At 41.7% G+C, this 14,998-nt stretch overlaps 1 protein-coding gene across 3 annotated transcripts in view; it reads right to left on the reverse strand.

The window, feature by feature from the left end:
- Nucleotides 1-14,998, reverse strand: part of KCNC1 (potassium voltage-gated channel subfamily C member 1) — a 102,688-nt gene that overhangs the window by 18,863 nt on the left and 68,827 nt on the right. The gene's annotated exons all lie outside the window — the stretch shown is intronic.

A 14,998-nucleotide genomic window follows, 5' to 3' on the forward strand; every position in this document is an offset into this window, starting at 1 on the left:
AGACCAGTATGTAAGTACATGCTTATGTCCATTCCTATACAGATAGCACTTCAGCGTGAGTGTAAATCTAAGCAAGCATTTGAATCCCCAAGCTCTCTTTGGTATTTAAAGTTAAGGACATACTTAAATTCTGCCTGCTTGAACTGGGTCTTCTGGTACTTTCTGGTCCTTAAGATAGAGCACACCTTTTGGGACATTTGTCACACAGGAGTCATTCAACAGCGTTGTGTCAGTGGTGTGGTGGCTGCCTCCTGCTCCCAGCTTAGTGAGAGCTGTGGCACTTCAGGTGCTGCTAAATATGAGTGGCAGTCTTAGGGGACTCTACAGCAAGGATCTGAGTCCTGGTTGGCATCACGAGACAGTATTACCAAACCCCAGAGAAAGCTCAAGGAATAGTCGCATGTCAAACAGTTTTCCTGTAGTAAATAATCTGTTCTCAACTGTCTTCTCCAAATCTTTAATTTTTAAATTATTATTTTTTTTTTTAGGGCAGTCAGTCAGAGAAGAGAAGAGAAGCAAGAAGATTTGGATATACCTGTCAGCTGATCCAAAAGGAGACAAATCTACTGGGTTCTACCACACAAGGTTTTCTTCAAGAGATTTTCATTGCATTGTAAGTCTCACATAGAAACTAAATCAATCTTTTTTAAGGCTGTCTGATCGCAATTTGGTTAATCAAGTTACAGTGAAGATGGTATCAGCCCCCAAAGTCAATGAGTGTCTTAGGAGCATTTTCCTTTTCTGCTTCAGTTCCTTCTTTCCTCAGGCTTTTCTCAGCCTAAAGGAGATCTCTTGGTTATATTCCAAGATAATTGAGGGGGGACAGTCAGGCCAAAATTCACAATTCTAATAACCACAGTTTGTCTGCTCAGTCCTCCTTTAATAAATCAAGTAGGTTTTGTACATCTAAGAAACCTGCTTCTGTGTTGGAGCAGTGTGTTAGTAATAATACCTCTTCCCCTTTACCTCCTTACATCAGTTATCTTCCTGTTTGTCTCTTGTGTATCTTTGACAAAAGAAGTTATATATGATGTGATTTCGTTGTTCTCTTGAGCATGATCAACCATATTATTTAAAATATTTAGGCGTTCTCATAGTGTTCCATTATTTACAATGTCCCTTTTTCAACAGTGTAGCCAAAGAAGGAATTACAAAGAATGAGTTTCTTTGGATTGTCTGTTGTCAGCAAATGCAGGGCAGTAATCTGAAACAAATTGCTGACAAAGGACCAGTTAAAAATAACCTCTGCTTCATGCAACCAAAGCTCTCCTGCAATCAAGGAGTTTCTCCTGTCTGCTTTCCTGGGTAGACATAGTGCAAAACTGCACTTGACCTTCCCTATTAGCAAACAGAGTCCATTGAAAGTATTCGTCACAGTTTAAGGTGAGCCATTCAATAGGGAGGGAAACTGGCAGAGAACACAACAACAGAATAATTTAGGTTGGAAGGGCACTCTAGAGGTCATACAATACAACATTTGGTTCACATTCAAAGTTGGACCAGATACCGAAGTTGGATCAGTTTGTACCTTAAAGGAGTCTGTAACAAGGTGGAGTTGGTCTGTTCTCCCACGTGCCTGGTGACAGGACGAGGGGGAATGGGCTAAAGTTGTGCCAGGGAAAGTTTAGGTTGGATGTTAGGAAGAACTTCTTTACCGAAAGGGTTGTGAGGCATTGGAACAGGCTGCCCAGGGAAGCGGTGGAGTCACCATCCCTGGAGGTCTTTAGAAGACGTTTAGATGTTGAACTTAGCAATATGGTTTAGTGGAGGACTAGTTAGTGTTAGGTCAAAGGTTGAACTCGGTGACCTTGGAGGTCTCTTCCAACCTAGATGATTCTGTGATTCTGTATGCTCAGGGCCTTCCCTGGTCCACAACTGGATATCTCCAAGGTTAAGGCAGCTTGTGCCAGTATTCAGCCAAGAAGAAGCAAAATAAGCTTGGAAGGATATGAAGCAAACAGACTCCTCTGCATTTCAAATCCAACCTTGCTGCCAAAGAGACAAGAAGGTTACCCCTTGTCACGTGTAAAGAAAACTAGTACCTTCCCTTAAATGCTTAAGGCTATCATAGTATCCTCAGGTGATTAGACCATCTAAGTATAGGTGGTCTAATGTACATGTTAATATGTGCTAAAATCAATGCTTAATATAAACTGTCTGGAAGACAAACAGACGAGAGGTTAGGAAAACTGAGAGGCAGGACTGCTGGTATCTATTTATCTGATTCTTCAGTAAAGCAGGGAATTTTCTCCATGCACAGTTTCTCCATCTGTAAAATAGGTTAAAAAAATCTTGGTGTTTATGTGTTTTGTGATCACAGATAAATGTGTACAGGTTCTATATGTTTTCATTTTATTGTTAATTATCAACAGTCTCCCTAAAAAATAAGTTGAAGAGTCTTTTAAAGTGATCAAAGTCAGTTTATGTATATTTTTAATGCTCAGAGCATAATTAAGCAGGGGTTAGTAGCCCAATTGTCTGAGTAAAACAAGAAACAAAAAGCATTTTTCAGCAGGAACTCAGGAAAATATTTCCAGCAGCCTCAGAGCACATCTGCTCCATTTTGGCCTGGAGCAGATTTTTACTGTAGAGTCATAGATCCCTGAGAATTGAAGCTGTAGAAGGAAATGCTGACATTTCATTAAGCCAGGTAGAACTCGCTGATAAGAAGCAGAGAAGGGAATAAAACCATACTGCATTTTAAGGGGTCTGTGAAAAAGGCCCCTGTATGCTGACTGAAAATGCAGTTCTCCTCTTCAGGTGTATGAATACCTCTCCTGAGTGAGATTTTGGGGCTTAGGACAACCTTCAGGCTGATCTTGCCCAGCAGCGATGTTGAGAAATGATATTTTGCTGTATTGAAGGGAAGAAATAAACAATTCTGTCAGGACATTTAAATTCTCTGCAGTGGTATATGCTAACAGTGCTACCAGCAGAGAACATCACACCCGTAATCTCTCCTGTGGTTAGCCCCTGTGTGCGCACCTTGGCTTCAGAGGGGAATTGAGATCTCTTAGTCATCAGTTCAGCAGAACAGAGAAGTATCCACTGAATGAGTGAGGCGTTTGCTTCCTTCTGTCTGCATTTAACAACATGCAGAGTTTTTTCACAGGTGTTTTCTTAAATGCTTTGGAAGCGCGGGTTTGCTATCAAGGTTTCATAGAACCATGGCACAACAATGGTATTGACAAGAAAGATCCCAATCAGAATTTGTTATCACTGTTGAATTGCTTTCTAATCATAAAACCTATTTTGTTTTGGATAAGAAAAAAAAAAGGTCTGTAGCCAATACATGCTCTGGTATTGAAAAGACCTTGTTTTTGCTGTAGTAGTAAACTTGCTTGCACTGAAAGGAGACAGCAATGGAGATCAGCCTCTATATCATTGGCATAGATTTAGATTGGTGGTCCCAAATTTTTATTGCCCTGATTCCTTTTTTCTTCTGAATATTTTCCTCATTAATTATTTGATATTAGACCTACCAAGCTGTAAACAAAACCAATAGTTATTCAGTGGCTATGGGTGATGAGCATTCATTCATACCAAAGAGCTCAAAAAAGGAACCCTCCCTGGCTCTCTATCAAAAAGGCCAATAAAGATCAGCCACCATGCCTGACATTATAGCTAGTCAAGTCCAGAGGTGAGCAAAGCTGGTGAAATCTAGTGAAGACTCTGGGACTTGTATGTGTTCTAATGTCTTTGAAAATACATCTCTTTATTTCACTAATAATTGCCTAAACCCTAATCAAACCAGTGGATTGCTCTTGGGATATTTAGAGGTTCTTAGTTTTCCTTCTCCATACATCTTACAACAGAATATCTCTTCTTCCTAAGACCTGAATGGGGAGAAAAGCGAGGATTTTATCAAGTGATGCCATGTGTTATTGAGTTCCAGAACAGCAGCTAAAATTTACTATAATTAAATAAAATACCTAGGTAATGTGTTTGAAGTGATCAAAACTCTTTTATTTGCTTTGACACATGTGAATGAGTTTTACTTAGCCTAGAGATGGTGCTGCCACTGTTTCTTTCTGGCTTTAATGCCAACAAAGGAGCACTTCAGATTGTCCAAAACTGCAGAAGCTATAAGAGAAGGCAGAGAGGAGATTTTAAAAAAGATGCTTTAATTAAAATATATTTATGTTAAAATGCCTTCATTTTGGAGAGAGAAAAAAAAAAAAATTACAGTCCTGCATAATCTAGAATTGTGACAGGTATTTTTTAACAAGTCCATCCTGAAAGCAGCTAAAGTGCGTCATGCCCATAAGTGGAGAATTTCACCATCTAATTTTTATTGCCTCTGATTTTTTATATATATATATTTACTGTGTGTATATGTAAGGCATGCTTCTTCACTACTCTACTCCACTATCTAACCTAGCCATTTTTGTCAGTCCAGTGTGAATATGAAGTGCCAATTAATTCAGAATAGTAGTGTTTCACACCAACGTCACAGAGCTGTAAACGGTACAAGATAACAGAATCAGACCTAGCCGCCCATGAATAATGAGCCAGTAAATTTCCATTCAGCATGGAAAGGAAACAGAAGTCCAGTACCTTAAAAACATGACTAAACCTTGCAATACACGAGGATTAGGAGACTAGGCTCATTCAGAAAAAGGTCTGAGGATTAGACAGACAGTATTAAATATATAGGTGTGACTGCCTACTTCTGGGAATTACTTTTTAAAACCGTATTTCATCTTGCATTTCTGAGATAGTTCCGATCTCAGAGATAAGAAACCTTTTTATGGTTTGCTGTAAGCAAGTAAGCCCAGTAACCCACTAGAATGCATTGATACAGTGCTTGGAATTGCCAGATTTCAATACAGATGGGCAGCAAAGGCTGTTGATTTAAGCATTGGGACAGAAATTGGATGACTGAGGCTCTTAGCCTCCAGCACTGACCCATTTTTTTGCCTCTCTGCATGTGTACCTGTGAAGGGAGGCCTTGGCTGAGTCTTTGATCCAAGAGAGACCACTCGTGGACCATAAGCAGGGAAAGTTGGTGGCAGCAGAAGCAGCACAGCTTTTACTAGTCAAGTTTCAGTAAACTCAGAGGTTGCTCTCTAGGAAATAGGGATCTACACAACATACCATTCATAATTCATCACACATTCAGAGTGAGTTGGTAGAAGCTGCATGCCGCAGACGGGTGCTCTTCTCCTTTGATACTGCTCAGAATCATTTAACAATTGTGACTCAGGCTAGAGGGGAGAAAAGGAACAGGTCACACTTAGAGAAGATTTTCCAGCCTCTCCTTTTGCAACTGCTAACAGAAGTATTTTTTAAAAAAGTGATTCTTTAATTCCTGTCTTCTTGCAGGGAAATTCAGGAAATCCTACCCTTCCCTCAGCCATGAAAGGCAGAGGAAGATGGCCTTTTGCTTGAATCATCAGAAAATTTTCTATAGAAGTGGCACCCTGTCTTTCTAATGGTCTGTTCTGGTGAGTTATGGTTTTGATGAAAAAATACTTAATTTACTAGATCATAACCATCCTGTTCCTCTTGAACCAAAAAAGCACAGGAGATAAGTTGTCGTCTTAGTCAGTATGAGCAGAACCTCTGAACGTCAAGTTTGCGTCCTCCCCAGTGTAAGAGCCCAGGGCTTGGCAAGACTGAAATGAGAGATGAAAACATTCTCCTCATACATCTTTGCCCTCCAAGGGAGAAGTGATGGAGCCATTAGTGCTGCAGTGCCTCTAGAAATATAAGTTATGACTCAAGTGAGATCCAATATTCATTTTTTTTTCCTTTTTTTCTACCAAAAAGAAGTCCCAGGTCTAGTAATCTTTCAGTAAGTCCATGAACACTAAATGCTGTCTATCTTGCAGGAGCAAGCTAGTCTCAGAAGCGTTTCAGATCACTGCTGGTAACCTATGAGTTTATTCCTGCAAAACATCAGTATTTCAGATATATCCAGACCGCTGTGCTTTTTGCTAGTCCTGCATAAAACCACATGATTTCCATTCATGAGGCCAAGGGCTTTACCAGTATTTACAGTTGTTCATTTGTTCAAGGTTTATCTCTGAAACAGCTGTTATATCTGCATGAAGCGGACATTTGCCTGTGACTTGAATCACTGAGCTTGGATTGTTTATTTTATTCTGAAAGCTATATTTTAACCACTCTAAAACTTAGCCAGTGTATCACCAAAATGTTTAATAATTGAGACAACTCTTTTTTGCACAGCTCAGCCAAAGTTTGGGTTAAATGAAAGCTGCTTTAAAATACTCAGCTTTATTACAACTTTATTTGTCAAGACTGATTTTCCAGGCTTTCTTAGAGATATGGACCCTGATTCAAACAAATGACTCATTTCAAATGTGCAAGTAATTCTGCTGAATTTTGGAGAGAAATATTGAATCTGTATGACTGATCAAATGACTAAATGTAGGCACAGTAGCTAGCAACCAGCTAATGCTGTGAAAGTGAGCAAAAGCAAAGACTTTGTCAAAAACCCACCTTGGCAACATTTCATTAAGAATCCTAATGTAAGATGTTTGGAGATTCTTTGAGTGATGACTATGAAATTGAAAGTATTTGCAAGGGGAAAAATCCAGTTCTGCTTTTGTAGGTGTGAAACCAGCATATGAGGGCACAATCAAATGTAACCTCCCAGCTCTTGTCTGTGAAGGGACAGATGACCATCTTGGCAGTCCATCTTTTTCCAATGAGTTTCTTTTTTCAATAAGATAAGACAATCAACAGAGAAGCTCACTTCAGAGAACATACTGGCTCAGTCTCAAGGTTGTTCAAATTTGTGCTTCTTAGCTGAGACAAATTGAAGAAGTAAGCTTAGAGATAAACAAAGCTTGCTCCAGAATCAGAAGAGAAGTCCACTGGCAGCTCACAGATGAAATGGTTATGTAATGCCAAAAAAATATATATGACAGCTTGCAAAAAAATCTTGGAATGCTTAGTGGCACGCAGACGTGAAATAGCATGTTAAAAAAAAATGTGCAGTCATCTGTGGGGAATATGCTTAAGTTATTCAGCGTTGACGTTGCAATAAATAAATTAGAAGCACCTCTCTCAAATGTTAGTCCTAGCAGGCAGCCGTGTGCTTTGACAAGGTAGTTACAGAGAGAAGCAAGGCTTCATCAGAACTGGAAGTGTGGTATATACAGTATTTGTCTGTGACCGCATGGCCAGCCAGCTGGTCACCAGGCAGAGACTGGAATGCTTAGGCAAGTTTTCCAGTTTCATTTAGGTTAGATTAAATCTTGCAATTTAATAGGAACACCATGCATGATCAGAGCAGAGATGTGAATTTATTTTGCAAGCTTCTTTGCTAGCTCCCTAGTCTGGGTAGTGAGAACTGTGTGGAGACAGTATGGTGGGAGTTAGAAATGGTTCATATTGCTCAGCAGCAGCTCAGTGGGAAATTCTCATCTTAACATTTATAGATTCCTGATCCAAATGTGCCCCAAGACTTCTGCAGCTAGGTATATGGGACGCTACAGAAGGAGCTGTAAGTGCTGAAAGGGAGTTTTCCATCTCTTCAAGGGACTGTAGTAACATAGGCTTGATAAGGGCCTACAAACATAATCGAGTCAGTCCCTTAACCCAAAGCACAGTCTTTGATCATTCCCCAACTATATAGGCTGTTTTTAAGGACCTCCAATGGTGAATATTATAGATTCTTTGCAAGAAGTCTTGCATCACCATGATCTAGCTGTAATTTTTTCTTCCTAATATCTAACATAAATCAGCTGTGCTACATTTCAGGCTTGTTTGCTTTTGCCCCATCCATCACAGACAGCTATGGATTTGGAAATTTGCAGATGCTTTCCTTCTTTTCTAAGCTAACATCTATTAAAGATCCAAATGTTCCATGGGTCCTAGACTCATGTTCTTATATTCTCATTCTGTTACTGCATAAAATCAATATAATTATTAATCTCATTTTCAGATGATGCCACACACATTTCTGCTGTCAGTTCTGTCAAATGTTCTAGAATTAAATAAACCAAGTAGGTCATGTAATATTTCATACACTGGAGCATGACAAATGAAACCAGGCAACTTTTTCCTACAACTGCTCATTATCACTAGTTTTTTTAGCCCTTTCTTGTAAGGCAGGCAACTTTTTGTGCACTATGCACACTTTCTATTCTCAACTGAAAAGAAGAATTTTTTCGCGATGACTGGTGGCAGCATCGTGAGCTATGATATTCTGGATCTCGCCTCACCACCTTTGTTCTGGATGCTATTTTCTCTCCTGAGATATGACACTTCCTCCCTCTCTGACTCGCTGCCAGTCCTTCGTTGTGGGAAAAAACATTTCTTATGCAATGCCTTGACAAGAGAGGGGAATTCCTGACTAGAGCTAGGCGAATCCAACTGGGAAAACCCAAAGACTTGCAAAATATGCTTAGTCCTGAGGCTTCCTATTTTCTAGATGTAATTTTTATTTTTCTCCTTCAAAAATGAATAAAAGTCACACACGTGCTTGTGGTTATGATCAAGTGCAGACAGATGAAACTAGGTATGTATCTTAGCCCAAGCCTCACCTTTTGCATTTAGAAATATGAAAATAGAAAGAGGATTGATTGACAAGTTTTAATCTCTCTAATGCATGTATGTGTGTGCACACTCTTGAAGCTGTTAACTTAGGGATTCCTTACAGTGATTTTAGCTGTAGGCTACTTGAGTCCTGGGACTCTCTGTGGAGCAGCAACTCCCATTTCTCCTTTTTTTGCTACAGCTTCTGCACAGTCACTTGCTCAAGAGTGGCTAAATTCACATGCTCGTACTTCTAAGAAGTACAGCCTCTCTCAAGCCTACATCACATTAGAATCATCCCAGAAGCTCTTCAAAGAGTAGGAGACATATTCCTGTATCCTTTCAGGGCCTGCCCCAAGTGAGCCACCAAACTCAGCTATGCACCAGCACCGGAGAAACGAAATTGTTACAAGCATGGAGCAGGCAGAGTGCCTGTTCGTCTCCAGCTCCACTAGAAAGAGCACATCTTTTCTTATGTTTTGCAAGAAAAACTCCAGCGTGTGGAAGCATTGAGTGCAAAACTCCACAAGGAAACACTTGAAATACTCAGTGAGGCTTTGTCCTGAATACAGACCTTCCTAACCTAATAAAAGAGGAAGACTTTTCTCCCTGTGGTTTTGAAGCCAAGGTATTTGTGGTGTGTGCCAGATCATGTTTGTATTCAGACAATGATGCTGCTTCTTTGAGACAAATTAGAATAAGCAGTTGTCGAATCTTTAATAGTTTAAAATGTGGCTAGGCTGGCTACATAAGCACCCTCAGACAGGGAGTGAAATCTACCTGCTTGTCTTCCATGAGAAGTCACCAACAGCTGGTAGGGGCAGTCAATTGGATGCTGGTGGCTCCTATATAAGACTAAGGGGAAGACCCAGAAGATGACAGCCCACAGAGGTGAGCCGTTCAGGTGTGCAGTGCCTGTGAAGGGTCCCAAATACAATTTCTCTCCCCAAGCAATGCTGTAGCAAAAGTAAGTGTGATGGAAATCCTGTTTGGAGACAGGGATGAACCTTTTTCATATTTGACTGTGGATTTTTGAAACCCCAGTTCCCGACTGCTCCATGAGAGATGTTCCAAAGTTTTAAATTCACAAAGTGGCCGAGAGCCATCTGAGAGCTGAGCTGAGCACCTCAGAAGTGAGGCACTCAAAATAACTCATCGTTCTGAAAAAATAAAGCACTGGGTGCTACTAAATGTTGAGCTTGGGATTTCCTGTTTTCACTGCAGTTTATATGGAAGGATGTCACAGATAACAGTCCCTGAAAAGCCAGGCTTCTTAACAACGTGGCTGAAAATTAGGTGTCAGGACCCAGGCATTTCAATGACTGCTTCATGTTGGATATTTTGGCAATCTCTGTAAATATAAATTATATATAAAATTGTGTTTATTTATTAGGTATCTAATGCCTGCCTCAAGGACTGTGGTGATGCCTGGCTGTAGCATGCAGAACTGGCAGACAGTCTGGTCTCCCTCTTTGTGCACAGCCCTGCCAGGACAGCAGCAATTACTAGGAGAACCAGTGGATTGAGGAGAATCCACTGAAGGGGAGAAATGTGCAACCCAGTGGAAGACAGGACTTAAAGAAATGGCCCTGGTATGACATTGCTGCATCCTCAAATTCTTCCTGTGACTCTTCACAGCACTGTGTTTCCAGGGCTTTTCCTCTTCTAAGCAAGGAGATGAAGGGCTCATTCTAGCCCTTGACTTCTGTTCTGTGCTGCATTTCCTTCTGACTGACACAGCCCCTCTCTTCCCCTCCAGGTCTGCTAGGGCTGCTCCTCCCAGATAGAGGCATCTTGCTGGGGACATTGCTCTCTGCAAGGAGGTTTTACCAGGAGGATGGACTTGTGGCCAGCCAGGGGGATCACCTGCCTCACTTCTGGTGCTCACAATGTAGCAATGGGCTTCCAGGTATTTGCGCAGTACAGTGACATGGGGACCATGGATAGGAGATGGCACATACTGCCGGAATGCAGGTTGATCTGTGCAGTGTAGCTGCATGAGACACTCCGATTCCTAGTCCAAACACCGACCAGAAGCCCTCTGCAGCACAAACTTTTGCCTCAGCTTTTATTAGTGGTAATTTGCCTTTACGGTGTTCTGCTTCACTTGTTCCTGAGTACAAGATACACTTGCTATAGCCTCCTACCTACAGAACCATTCTCTGCCGCGTTTTTGTATTTATCAGTCCAGGGAATGAAGGGGTTATGGTGATGTTATCTGGCATTTTATCACCCCCTCTATGTCAGTATCTGATTTACTATCCCTCTGAAGAGAAGAGTTTTCATACCTATGTTTCTGTGGCTTAACTCCTACATGTGCCAGAAGTAAACATACGGAGCCAGGAAGGTAGCCATTTTATGCCAGTTTGCTCCTTTGGCATTCTCTCTCCTGTTCAGGTGGTCAAGCACTTCAATTCCCAGGTAGATTTCCCTTTTCTCATAGGAAATATCTCACTTTGTGGCGAGATTTGACAGTTTTGTAAACAAGTGCATATATGATATGTAGAGAGAAGTATTTATTTTTTCCCTCTCTCCTGCTCTTTGTTCTGTTTTAAGTATCCTAGGGTGTCTTCTCAAACTCTCTGAAAACTGTTTAGATCTATGCCTTAAGACCTTTGCTCCCAAAATGTCCTTTTGCTATAGAGTTCGATAGCACTAGTTAGGGTTCCTATTTTTTAAGATTTTTGTAACTCTTGTCAACTTAGGCAACATTTCACATATCAAAGATGCCTTCCAGAATTTGCATTTGTCTCCGTAAAAGGAATCATTTGGGGCTCAGCGCAGCTCTATTTGGTTCTTGATTTTGCCCATGAAGGTACTTCAACCTCTATACGGCAAATCAAGTCTGAGATGTTCAGTCATTAAAGACACACTGTGATTATAAAGAACCTCAGGAAGAGCCCAGCCATAACCCAAACTCAAGAGGGCACCTGCTGTCCCAGGAGTCCCTATCACAGTACTCAGTACAGGGCAGTTAGTGCACATGCCCACTCTCCTTGCTGACATCACTGTCCTGATTTAAAGGAGAGGATTATATCATACTTTCTTTCCCTGGTAAAATATTTTCTCCTCCTGAGTATATTCACTGTACCTAATCTAACTATGCCACTGCATACCAACAGACATGCAGAAACTGTGCACTTACATGTGAGATGGATGACAAAGAAAGAAGTCTTCATTGTTATGTTATTAAGGCTTAACTTATGAGAAGGATGTATAACACCTGTGATACCAACCCAGCTATCAGTTCCACACAGCAATTCTCCCTCCCCCAAGCCAGAGTCATTGTTAGCAGCTGTGAAACTCCTGCAGAGCGTGCTCCAGGGGCAGTACTGTGGGGTTAATCACACAGCATGGTCGGCCGGCTCACAGCAGTTCAGAAGGGTTCCTGACAGCCTTTTGCAGGTAACTACTGTAAGAGCCACTGTCTTCCCTGGTGCTGGGGAGCTGAACTCAGGACCGCTCTCTGTTAACTCCTACAGCTGGGGCTTTTTGGGGAGGGACGGACTGTAAAAGTTGTGTGGTGCTGAAAGAACGAGGCCTTGAAATGCTTACTGCGAGGTACGTTGCATAAGCAACAAGGAAAACACTTCTACTTAAAACAATGTCTCAAGCATTCAAGGTTAACTGAAGCTGCTGAAGAAAAGATTAGAAAAGAAACACAAGGTAAGTCATAGCCTGAACCCAGAGGAAAATTGCTTTCTACAGAAGACGAAAGGAATTTAGGGTATTTTGAGAAGTTTGCCAGCAATGTTATGCAACTGTTTAACTTGTGTCCTGCGGTACTCTCAGCATCTTGCGGGATAATAGCAGACTCTCATCTCTTACTGCTTGCTGCATTACGGCTGTATCAGCCATGGTGTATTTGCATATCTTTAGTTTATTCAAGTGCACATGCAGGTATGATGTGAACCGTGGCTGAAGAGCTAACTTTGTTTCTGAATGCTATCTTCCACCACAAAGGAAATATCCTTTATTCGGAATAGCTTTGTGGAATATTATGCATCTACCTGCGCTACAAAGGACCTGAAATATTGCATAACACTAACACTTAACAGTGTGCAACATTGTATGCCTTGAAAGTGCTGTTGAAATGTTAATTTAAAAATCAATTTGCAGCTGTTCTGTAAGGCAAAAGAAGCAGATGCTACTTCTGTTCCATAGGTGAGGTGATGGTGAGGCTCAGAGGGTACAGCAGGTTTTTCTTAAAAAAAAAATGGTTTAATTTTGGCTGCGCAGCTACCAGTATTGAAGTCTCTGGCTGAGGCAAAATGTCTTAAAATCTGGAATTCCAAAGGAACGGATAGGGTTGTCAGATCGAATACTGAGATGGCAAGGTTTAACCTTGCAGACCAAGCGAGTCCAACATGTAGCAAATGGCAGGAGGGAGGATGAGGTGAGAAGGATGGGTGGGCTGTAGTTGTAGATTTTTCTATTTATCCAAATTATGGTCTTGTTCATCTAACATAGCTACATCAGTTCCTCTAGAAAGGGCCGCTCTCTGTGGGAGAAGGGTGAGAATTTTTCCATCAAAAGTGAATAAACTATACTTGGTAGTGACTTTAATCTTTTGTCCTGAGAAACCTTTCTATCTGAAGTCCTCAACACGGAGATCTCTTATCGTCTGTTTTAACAGGATCGGAGTGCCAGCCTATGAAAACCTGGCCTTAAGGAGATTTCCAATTGGAGATAATAACAGCGAATTACCAGAAATCACTAAGCACTTCTGGAAGTCTCTCCTAGTGTGTATTGCCACACAACAGGCACAAAACTGCATAAAAATAAAGGGAGAAAGGATGAAATGAACTGATGGTGGAAATGCATTGATTCCAATGATATCATTGCTCTCTGGGAGCTTCTGGGTGAGGCGTACTTTCTCTCCCGAGCATGAGATAGACTGCTGTCCCGGGGCATTTCTTTGCTTAAAGAAGAGCTTGAGCAAATGGTTGCCTATAAAAATCTATTTAGAAAAAAGGCCTTTAAAGACAGAGCGGTCTGTAATGCTGACTTGTTTGTAAAAAAACAATTCCTAGACGTGTGGGTAGTGAGTCGGGTGAGTGCCATCAGCTACAGCAAACAGAGAGGTGGGGGAGGCAGAGTAGGGGATGAAGTAAAAAAAACAAGGAAAAGCCAGGACTTGCACTCGAGCTAAATGTTGCTTTAGCCAGCGTGGATGGCAAGGGGCATTCACTGCATTAGGTTTGTTTTCACCCACTCCATTTCTAATTCGTGAGTGACCTGCACAAGCTGCGTGATGCTGCAGGGTGGCGCAGGGCATGAACCGTGTGCAAGGGCACGGCACAGGAGGAGCTGATGCCCCAACAGGAAAGGTTAAAGCTGATTTTGAAACACAGAGCCAGCTGGGTACTTTCAAGGTGCCAAACATGAAAGTTGTGCTTTTTGGTTTTATTATTATTCATTGCTCAGTCGGAAGTATTTTTATATTGAACTTGGAATACAGCCCCAATGAGGAGAGAGTTGCTACATATGTGCCCCTCTGGGTCGGGGATGTGAAGGCACCCCCGAGTGCCACCTCCTTTGTCAGGGCAACGAGCACTCCTCATTTCTGACTCTTTCCTGTGTTTCCTCTCCGTGGCAGGGGTGTTCCCTCACACGAAGGAGAGAGCGTGGTGTCAGCCACGAGGCAGAGTGAGGTAAGGATCTGCAGCAGAGCCACCAGCTGCTCCTTCCCGCGGCTGAGCCCACCTGCATGTTGCAGACCTTTTGTCTCAGGGCGAGTGCAGGCATAGCATGAGGACTCTTTCCCTGTTCAAAACAGCCACAGAAGCTGGTGAGGAATCGCCAGGCGTGCATGAGAGGCCTGGTAGGCATGGGAACCACGGGCCTTTGGTAACCACAGTAACAGCGGGGCGGCCTCGCTGGCAAGCCAGATGAGCCGCCTCACCATCCGCTGCCTCGGAGGTGCTCTGTGCATTGCTGAGCTATTTTAGGCACTTAATTCCACAAACCAAAATGCCTATTGAAATGACCAGTGCACTGTACTACTTATGAATTATTCACTCCATTCTTATCTTCACCAACTGGATTTCTTTTCCCCGATCAATGCACGTAGGCTCTTTCCACTCTTAGTTTTTCTCATTTGTTGTTTGAAAAATGGCTCTCTTATCCAAAACATAATCCATGTTATTGCTGGTTTTAAATATTCTCTGTTGGAGAATCCTTATCCTCTTCCCAACACTCCCCCACTCTAGTTCTATAGTCCCTAAGTGGAGCCTTGCATACTTCTGGCCTAGAACCACAGCATGAGTTCTGCTAAAAATTTGCTAATGAAGGAACTCGATACAATTTGGAATGAGTTCTACCTCAAACGATCAATACGGGCCCAGTGATGTACATCAAGCAGGCAGGTAAGTTGCTCTAAATAAATTTACAATTGATTTTATTTTTAAAACCAAATTAGGACATTTATATTCTTACCAAATAAAATCAGCTACAACTTATGCAAACAAGCAACTGGGGTGGGTGTGCT

The sequence above is a fragment of the Aythya fuligula genome, chromosome 5 (genome assembly GCF_009819795.1).
Source record: "Aythya fuligula isolate bAytFul2 chromosome 5, bAytFul2.pri, whole genome shotgun sequence".
In the NCBI taxonomy this organism is placed as follows: Eukaryota; Metazoa; Chordata; class Aves; order Anseriformes; family Anatidae; genus Aythya; species Aythya fuligula.